We start from the raw sequence: 10977 nt of genomic DNA on the forward strand, positions 1-10977 counted from the left end.
ACATCGTTTTGGTGAGGGTATAAATATCATTTAAACCGGCCCTAAGGGCCATTGTTTTTCATTTTTCCCTTTCTTCTCTCTCTAAATGAGATAAGGAATTTCTCTCTGCCTTCTCTTTACACCGGAGGGAATCCGGTCTCCGGCCGGCAGCCATACTCCAGCATCGATCGCCGCCGCCGACCACTGTGAACGGTGGCCGGAAATTTACAAATTACCCCAAATCGTTTGTTTTAAACCCTAAAACCGAATCTAGCATTATCCCCTTCTAAAACCCTATATTTTACCTTAGATCTAAAATAAACCGAAGTGGTTACCTTCGGTTAAACTTGGATCTCCGGCGATATTTGGGTTCCGATGATGAGCAAAACTTCAGGGGTAAGTTCTTCTCTCCTTTTCTTTTTCCTTTCAGTATGTTGTTGCTTGTGGTGGGTTCGAATGGCTTCCTCGTTTTGTTTTTATTTGGTGTTGTTGTATGTTCGTGGTTCCCCGTTCTTGCTCCGTTGGTGTTGTCTTCTTTTGCAGGTTTGGTGGTGGCTTTTATAGCCACCACGATTCTCACCATGGACCGGTCCTAAGGGTGGATTTCGGTGAGTCGTCGAACTATGGTGGTGACTCACCAAAGAGCTTCGATGTAGGTAGTCATCTGGCCTTCTGGAGACTTCGGCGAGAGTGGCGTCGTGGCAGTGGGGCGTCGGCAGCGAATGGTGGCAACAGAGGCGGCCGTGTGGATCCTAGGGTATCATAACCCTAGGGTTTTCTTGCTGCAGCTCTGGACCGTTGGATCTTGCTAGATCCAACGGCTGATGGTGTTGGCGACTAGGGCTGAGATGATGAAACCCTAGTTGGGTTTTAGGGTTACTGTTGGGTCGGGTCTTCACTTGGGTCGGTTCGGGTTTTTTTGGACCGGGTTGGGCTTCTGTTGGGTCTCCAGGTTTGGTTATAAAACGGGCCTCGGGTTTATTGTATTTTAGGCCTGAAATGTAATAAAATTATTTAATAATAATAATAATAAAATAAATGGGCAAAAAACTAGTGTACACATACAATCTACCACTCAAGTAACACTTAATGGAAATTAAAAGATCATAAAATTCCATTTCATTTACGCGTGTCCAATTCATCAACAAGAAAATACTGGAAAAAGAAAATAGAAATATGAGTAATTGAGGATGGCAGATTGAAAATTGGAGATCAATAGATGTGAACATCGGCTTTCTAAAGACCCCTTTGATGAGGAAGATAAAGTTCCTTTGCTTATACGGTCATTGCGAGATGAGCAGGATATCAACCAAGTAAGCTGGCAATTCATTGCCTTGCCAGCATTTACCATTTTCATATGCCATGTGCCTTATGTTATCCAAATACTTTTCAACTCGATGATAAAAATTTCTTAAATCGTTTCCCATTTTTATTAAGTCGCTTTTTTTTGGACAACATCAAGGAACTGTCGTTCAATATGGTACCAATCTTGCACCGATTGTTTGAATAAATGATTTAATTCTATGATCTTCCAAATAGCTCGTGTAGTGGGCTGTGAAGCGGATCACAGCCTTATTTTAGCCCGCACTTAGTATTATAGGTCTTCCTTTTACCTTGGGTTTTTTCTATTGTATCCAGTGGGTGGAATATGGATTCTTTTGTTCATATTTTGTACTATTAGTTCTTGAGGACGGGCTTAGATCCACTGAATTTTTTAGGCCCACACAATAAAAATTATACCTAATCGATTGCCATAAACTACTAGAAAAAGGATGGAAGTGATTTACAATAACATAAACTATAAATTTTATATACTTAATTTTTTTAAGGATACAAATTTTATATCTTCAAATTTTTAATTATAATTTCTTTCTTAAAAAACTAAATATCTTCTTTACTGGTACGATTCTCATTTTTTAATTAATTTTTCATCGTTTATGTCAATTTCAAAATTCTAACCCAAATATCCCTTCAACCCAACTAAAATTTGAGGACAATTACCCTTGTAAACATAGGGTAAAGAGAAATCTCGAAGAGCACATATAAAGAGAAATTACTAATAATTCATTTAGGTAACTCCTTAAATACTATAGTTTTCACTCGATTTGATTGAAATAAATATATCATATACTTGTACTATGAAGCCACTAAAATCAGCGACTTAAAACAGATACTCTAATGTGGATAAACCAGATGAAGCAGACCATGGAACATGAACAACAACCATGTGATTCTCGACCTCAAACTCCACATCTTTTCCGTCAATCGTGCAAGCTGTCGGCTTGTCCGAAGCAAAGGCTCTCATTTCACCGCTTCCCTTCACTTCAATCCGAACCAAGCTTTCGTTGTAGACTAATGACTGGTTGGCACCGCCGGTGTTAAGCATGTTGACCAGCCCAATGGGAGCGAATTGGACTGATTTTCCAGCCAAGACGGTGACCGGTGAGATAGTTACGAGCTCGAAGTCAAATGGTTTCAGTGAGATTCCAATGTTTTCAGCCGGTTTTGAGAGGACTAGTTTCTTGGACTGAGAAAAATACATGGCGAAAACTTGGACGCCTTCGATCGAAATAGGGTTCTTCCCACTGTCCCATTCGATGTTGTTCGGATTCATCTCGGCAGTCACCGTTTGCGAAAACTGCAAAAAGCATTGGTTTCTTCTAGTTTCACGGCACCATCCGCCACCTTGACAGTTAAATGCGCCGAGCACACCAGTATACTGTCCAAAAAAAAGGCTAAATCGTTAGTTCATTCATTATTTACAAGGGTTAGGGAAAAAATATTGCCAAATACGTAGGAATGACAAACCTTGTTCAAGTTCCAGATTTTGAGCATGGTTTTGCCATCATGTAGAGGGTCTTCAAAGAGGCAATCCCTGGTTGGAAGTGCATAGTACTGGCAGCGGAGGATCGATCCGTCGGGCAGGACGATACGTTTGAGGAGCGAAAAGTTGTGGTTGCCGACCGTGTCGCTCACATAAATCGGGCCACCGGAGATGGCCCTTGAAGCAGCATGGAACTCGGCACAAGGGTGAGTGGACTGGAACATGTCCCAGTCAGGGTGGATAAAGTTGCCCATCCATAGACTGTTATAAGCACAGTGAACCATGTGACATCCTTGGAGCCAAAATGTGCCATTAGGGTCACCTGATGGATCAGTGCACCAAAAATCGTCCCCTATAAAACAAACAAACCCATCAGAACAAAAGCCCAAAAACTTCAATATGAATTATAAAGTGAAGTATTTAATATTATTTTATTTATGTCATCTCAAACTATTTTAATTTTATCTTTAATGATGAATTATACACTTTTGATAGTGATAAAAAAAATTAAATACAAATCGAAATGAATCACTTACCGACGCGACCAAGACAAATGGCTTCTGTTCCAAGAAACATGAAATCATTGCAGTGCTCCATACTGGCAATAACGCCGTTGCCTTTGAAATGCTTTCTCAGTGAATCCGTCAACGCTTTAAAATAAGCTTTTGCAAGCTCAACTCTTCCACCGTAATTTTCACACAACATTTCCAACAGCTGTTTCAAAAAAGAAAAAAAACATGATTAAAATATTTAAATTAGGATAACATCAAATTTAATATTATGATATTGGATTGGGGAAAAGGCTAGGTGTCCATGGGACCAACCAACTGCTGAAAGAAAACTTTTAAAATTTTATGATAAAGATTTGTTGAGAAATAGCAATAAAATAACCTGTAGTTTCTTGCCGACCAAATGTGAAATACGCCAACCAAAATTTTGTCTTTATTTTAATTAAACTTAGTCAAAGTAAAAGGATAAAAGAGATTAAGATTTGGCCGCCGATGGTCAATTTTTCATTTTCATGAATTTTCTAGAAGACAAGGACTAGTTTTCAGATCTCACCCATAAAAGAATATTTTAACATTGAAACCTTTTTTAATTGAAAAGAAAAAAAGTATGGGTAAATAACTTACATGGATAACGTCGACTTTAACTCCATCAATTCCGACATTTTCCAAGTGAGAATGAAGTCCTTCATAAAGTTCATCGGCCTTCTCCGGCGGCACCAACCCGATACCGGTGTTGACAATCTTATCAACGGCCAGATCCTCCATCGTTTTCTTCAATCCCGGAGACAGTTCCGGCTTAATAACCTTGGTTTCCGGCAAGCCAGGGACATTAGGCCTTAAACCACCCCAATATCCACACAAGGCATGCCACACATAAACAAAGTCCACGGTGTTAAATTCCTCCTTAAGGTCCTTAATAAAGGCACCCATGCCCTTTTTAGCGGACCCGTTGGCCAAACTCCGAGGGCTAACGTAGTCCCTAAACTTGTAATTCTCTTGAAACTTCAACAGCCTGCATGGCATTTGTTCACCGGCCACCGCGCAATTCATGCCCTCTTTGGTGACGGGGTCCTCATCATGGCTAATGGATTGCCACCCGTCATCGATCAGCACCAGTCCTGGTGGGCACCCACCTTCCACCAATCCCTTCACACCTTCCCAAACACCTTGAGGGTGCACAGTAAGATAAAATGCATCCCACGTGCACCAACCGAATTTGTCCACGATACCCGGTGGGTTTTTCTCTTCCAATAACTTGAAGGTTCCAAGGTGCTCCTTCACCACTTTCATGGCTTCCTTGACCAAATTGAACGGATCTTCGCCGACGTGAACGTAAAGAACACTCCGGAAAGTAGCGGAGGTGACCGCAGTGGAGCCGCTTTCGACGCAGATATCAACGTTGTCTTCGGCACCGGGTTGAATCGAAGCCCTGAAGGGCCTTCGAGGAGGGGGAGGAGGAGGGCAAAAGGCCTGCCGGAGTCCGATTTATCGAGAATCACCATTTGGGTCTCGTTTTCAAGGTCTTTCCCATTGGAACCAACCCAATGAGTAGTCCACCAGACTTTGAACCTGAAGATGCTCATGAACTTGATGTTCTTCAGCTTCCCGATGGGGACAACATGGCGGCTGTCGGATTCAACAGCGTCAAATCCTACAAAGGATCCGAAGGTGGATAATGATTTATCGGCGGAAGGAGTTACCGTGATGTTATCAGGGACGTCGGTGAGAAAAACGTGGCCATTGACAAGGAAGTTTGAACCTTCCAGGGAGATTAAAGACTGGTTATGGTGGCCATCAACAAGGCCTGAAGCACCAGAATTAACCTTACTCAAGCTTGGAGACATAATGGAAAGCAAAAAAAAAAGTTTTTGCTGTTTAGTTTAAGAAATCAAAAGGAGATAGAATTAGAAACGAATAAATAGAGTAAAAAGAAAGTTTGTTTACGTTTACACAAGGAAAAGAACTGAGATCTTTTTAAAGGAAATAAAATCAATGAAAATAAATTGCTTTGATTCTGTGTTTTCTTAAGCTTGAAAAACTTTGCTCTGTTTTGGTTGCTCAAACGAGACGGGTAATGCTCTAATTTATAGGCTTTTGGGAGCGAAAGTGAGGTGGAATTTCGTTTAAAGGAAAAGAAAAGGAAATAATATGAGAAGTGGGGTTGGTTTGGAATTAACTTTATTACTATTTATTCTTAATTAATCAAGTGGGAAATACTTTGCAATAAATTAAAAGAAGTGTTATTAATTTCTATCCAAACTTATTATTATTATTTTCCTTAGGTTACTGGACTTAGTGGCTTGTTGCCCTTTTGTTTTGGGTGCCAACTGCCGACACTTGTTTGTTTTTCTTTAACACCGCACCCGGAATTTAGGCAAAAATATTTTAGTCATAAATAATTGGCTTTTTACCGAAAAATCATCATAACAAAAAATAATTACCTACATATTTTCTTAAAATTTTATCAATTTAGAACCCTTCTTGATAAGACGTATATTGTCATCCACGCCTTTGTAGGATTTTGTCCGAACTAGCACAACGTCATGAAAGGCGTGGATGGACATTCAAACTTATCTGAACTGGTGCCACGTAAGGACAAGCATGGATCGTCATTTACGCCTTAACAATTTAAAAATTAAAAAAATAAAACTATAAGACTAACAAAAACATTACCCATATCATTAGCTATTGAATCACCAAATCTGGGATTGTTCAGAAGCTCTAAAATATGCCTGTACTGATCTAGAGTGAATATTGTTGAAGGAATTGACGCAGGAGTAACAAACTCAAGATGTGCATGGATCTGGTTAAATTTTTGACCCACGCGATCTAATTCGACCTGAAAATTCTAACACCTCCACTCGAAAACTGACTTGACCCGAAACACACAAAAATTTCACCTAACCCGAGCCCGACCTGAACTATAGATATGATACCCGACCAGACCCGGATTAATGTATTTATTTTTATTCAAAAAAAAATAAAAAGTTGAAAACACAAATCTAACAAAAACAAACAAGTTCAAATACTAGTTAGTTAAAGTTACAAGCCCATAATTAAAATTACAATCCATATTATAGTTTAATAAGCTAAAATTCACACATAAATTTCAATAAACTAGACATAAACATAAACGTCCAATGAAAAAGATCCTCCACTATCACCGCATTCTTCAATCTTATCAAACCACTAAAATCTTATAAAATAAATTTATATATATTAATATATAAAAATATTATAATAAAATAATAAATATAAAATCATTACCGTTATATCATCTTGCTCTAGTTCACCATCTTCAGAAAAGCTTCCTTTATTTAAATTTGATCATAATACATAAATGAAAAGAAATCTAGTAAGAAATAATTATCAAACATATAGGCCAAAAGTAATAAAATTATTCGATAAGTCTATTAAGTAAAAAGTAAAGTATGTACCTTCTCCTTCTGCCGATAATCAATTTTGACATGTTAAGGCTTCTATAGTTGAAGGATGAAGTCTACTACGTTGTGTATTCACCAAACCCCCTCCGATACTAAAAGTATACTCTGAAGCAATAATAGAAACTGAAATAGCATAAATATCTTTAGCGATAGCTTGCAGGATAGGAAATTGTGACCCGATTGTCTTCCACCAAGTCAATATATCAAAGTCTGACGTCTTAGGAATAACATCCACTTCCAAGTAATGATCTAACTCAGAATTGACTTTTAATGTCTTTTGATTTTTCCTTGAAACATAAGCGTTAAAATCACTAGGGCTTCCCAAATCAACTGGAACACTATCTAAAGATGTACTGTTGAAGGATTGAGGTTCCTTCTTTGAGGACACCAATCTTTCTTGATATTATGTGACCAAATCCTGACATAGTTCCACACTTCTCTCAACTTCATATTCGACAGTATCCCCCTAAATGTTCTCAAAATAATACTCCAAAAAAGTTGTTTTGTACCTTAGGTCTAAAAGTGTGGCAACTCTCATAATATCATCCATGTCACTCCAATATTTCTCAAACTTTTTCAACATGTTTTTTTTCATTCTTGAAATGGTGATATTACTATGTGCAACCCATTTATTCAATGCCATCCTAATTCTACAAATACTCAAAAAATAAAGATTCTTCATCGCATATTTTGTACCTAAAAAGCCTTCTAGGATCTCATAAAGCATCTTACGTTTATCACAAATCTTTGATGCAAAAGTAAGGAAAAAATCCTTGAAAGATAAAGTTGATTAGAGCATCAAAAAGGTAGAATTCCATTGTGTTCTAACATCAGCACATAATTATTTTACTGTTGAAATGCGCAATTGAAGTGTCTCTTCAAATCTTTCCCACCTTTTTAGAGTAGCACTCCAAAAAAGAATACTATGACAAATACTTTCTATACCATCTCTAATCACATTTAACTCATCTTTCACAATTAAATGCAATATAAATGCAATATATGTGTGCAATAATGCATGTAAAAGAAGGATCCATTAAGTAATAAAGTATCACCTCCCAATCTATCAACTAACAACCTAATGATGACATCATTCACACTACAATTATCAACTGTATTTAAAAAAATACTTACCTTAATAAAATTGAGATTCTTCACTTTTACAAAACACACATTATGGGAAGACAAGTTAAAAAAATGGAACTCTTGAAGGCATAAACTAAAAAAGAAAGATTTGATTTTTAGTGTGTGATGAAATGATGAACTAAAAACTCCATAAAATTCAAATTTTTGCATGAAAATGAAAAAAACAAACAAACTTATCGTTCGTCCGTGAGTTCTCTGTGCAGAAAAAAAGAAAGAAGGAAAATGAGAGCAAAGAATGAATTGGGGAAAGAGAATATTTAATGTGTCTGGGCGAGTACTCGGGTTTTTAACCTTAAACCCGATTTCAACTCGAACCCGAAATTTTTTTAAATAACCCGACCCGATCAGATCGGATTGAGTTGGGTTGGAACTTGTCGGGTCCGGATCTTATGCCCATTCGTAGACTCAACCATTAGGTCGGTGAACTAACCGAGACTCAGAAGCACAAGAGACAAGATTAATCAAGCAAGTAAAATCATATATCACGTGATCAGTTGCATTGGTGTCAAGAATCCAAGTAAGAGTCTTAGGAGGATAAACATAAACATTACCCATATCATTAGCTATTGAATCACCAAATCTGGGATTGTTGAGAAGCTATAAAATCTGCTTGTACTGATCTGGAGTGAATGTTGTTGAAGGAACTGACGCAGAAGTAGCAAACTCAACTAGGGATGTGCATGGATCGGGTCAGATTTTCGACCCACCCGATCCGAAAATTCTAACATCTCCACTTGAAACCTGACCCGACCCGAAACAAAAAAAATTCACCTAACCCAAACCTGACCTGATCTATTGATATGATACCCGACCCAACCCGGATTAATGCTTATATTTTTATTCAAAAAAATAAAAATAAAAAGTTGAAAACACAAATCTAACAAAAACAAACAAGTTCAAATACTAGATACATAAAGTTACAAGCCCATAATTAAAATTACAATTCATAATATAGTTTAATAAGCTAAAGTTCACACATAAATTTCAATAAACTAGACATAAACATAAACGTCCAATGAAAAAGATCCTCCACTATCACCGGTTAATCATTCTTCAATCTTATCTAATCACTCAAATTCTATAAAATAAATTTATACATATTAATATATAAAATATATTATAATAAAATAAATAAATATAAAATCATTATTGTTATCTCATCTTGCTCGAGTTCACCATCTTCATAAAAGTTTCCTTCATTCGATTAGTTCATAAAACATAAATGAAAAGAAATCTAGTAAGAAATAATAATCAAACATATAGGCCAAAAGTAATAAAATTACTCGATAAATCTATTAAGTAAAAAGTAAAGTATGTATCTTCTTCTGCCGATAACCAATTTTGACAACATGCTAAGGCTTCTACAATTGAAGGATGAAGTATACTACGTTGTACATTCACCAAACTCTCTTTGGTACTAAAAGTATACTCTGAAGCAACAATAGAAACTGAAATAGCATAAATATATCTAGTGATAGCTTGCACGATAGGAAATTGTGACCCGATTGTCTTCCATCAAGTCAATATATTAAACTCCGACATCCTAGGAATAACATTCACTTCCAAGTAATGATCTACCTCATAATTGACTTTTAATGTCTTTTGTTTCTTACTTGAAACATAAGCGTCAAAATCACTAGGGCTTCCCAAATCAACTGGAGCACTATCTAAAGATGCACCGTTGAATGATTGAGGTTCATTCTTTGAGGACACAACTTTCTTGATATTATGTGACCAAATCCCAACATAGTTCCACACTTCTCTCAACTTCATATTCGACAGTATCCCCGTAAATATTCTCAAAATAATACTCCAAAAAAGTTGTTTTGTACTTTAGGTCTAAAAGTGTGGCAACTCCCATAATACCTTCCATATCACTCAAATATTTCTCAAACTTTTCCAACATGAATTTTGTCATTCTTGAAATAGTGATATTACTATGTGCAACCGATTCATTCAATGCCATCATAATCCTACAAATACTCGAAAAATAAAGATTCTTCACATATTTTGTACCTGAAAAGCCTTCGGTGATCTCATAAAATATATGAAGTTTATCACAAATCATCGATGCAAAAATAAGGAAAAACATCCTTGTAAGATAAAGCTGATTGGAGCATCAAAAAGGTAGAATTCATCGTGTTCTAACATCAGCACATAACTTTTTTACTGTTGAAATGCGCAATTGACGCGCCTCTTCAAATTTTCCCACCTTTTCAAAGTAGCACTTCAAAAAAGAACACTATGATGAATCCTTTTTATACCATCTCTAATAACATTCAACCCATCTTTCACAATTAAATGCAATATATGTGCACACCAATGCATGTGAAAAAAAGATCTATTAAGTAATAAAGTATCACTTCCCAGTCTATCAACTAACAACCTAATGATGCCGTCATTCACAATATAATTATCAATTGTAGTTAAAAAAATACTTACCTTAATAAAATCGAGATTCTTCACTTTTACAAAGCACCGATTATGTGAAGACAAGTTAAAAAAATTGAACTCTTAAAGGCATAAACTGAAAAAGGAATATTTGAGTTTTAGTGTTGTCGTAACCGGTTTTCGTCCGGGCACGAAATATTTACTTGACGGGAAAAGTGATGTGAATAAATGGTTTTGAAAATAATTTGGGAGTCGCCATCGGCCTTTTGGGTCAGGTAGGTCGAATGCCTAAAAAATATCTTTTAAAAGAGTTTTTAAGAAAACATCAATTAAAAGATAAACTGATCTGCGTTTTAACCAAAAATTCGTTCTTTTTAATAATAAAAAGGGATTCGTGGTCGGTTACGTTTAGGGAAGGATTAGCACCCCTACAACGCCCAAAATTGGTACTTTTTAATTATAAATTATCTCTATTATTAAAAATTAAAAATTCAAAATATATTTAATTTAAATTTATTACTATAATTTTAAGTAAATTTATTAATTTATATAAATAAGATATTTATTTATTTAGAAATATCAGAAAAGAGCTTCTAGGTGTTTTAAGACAGCTCCTTCCTTTGATATTAAAAAAATAAATAAATATTAAAACATTTATCTAAAAAATAGATTAATATATACAATT

The 10977-nt window shown here is 36.1% G+C and overlaps 1 pseudogene; it reads right to left on the reverse strand.

Moving 5' to 3' along the window:
- Window positions 1–2052: 2052 nt before the first annotated feature.
- Window positions 2053–5192, reverse strand: LOC120187925 (annotated as a pseudogene).
- Window positions 5193–10977: the final 5785 nt, after the last annotated feature.

This window comes from Hibiscus syriacus, unplaced genomic scaffold (genome assembly GCF_006381635.1).
Source record: "Hibiscus syriacus cultivar Baekdansim isolate YM2019G1 unplaced genomic scaffold, ASM638163v2 tig00113726_pilon, whole genome shotgun sequence".
Classification (NCBI taxonomy): Eukaryota; Viridiplantae; Streptophyta; class Magnoliopsida; order Malvales; family Malvaceae; genus Hibiscus; species Hibiscus syriacus.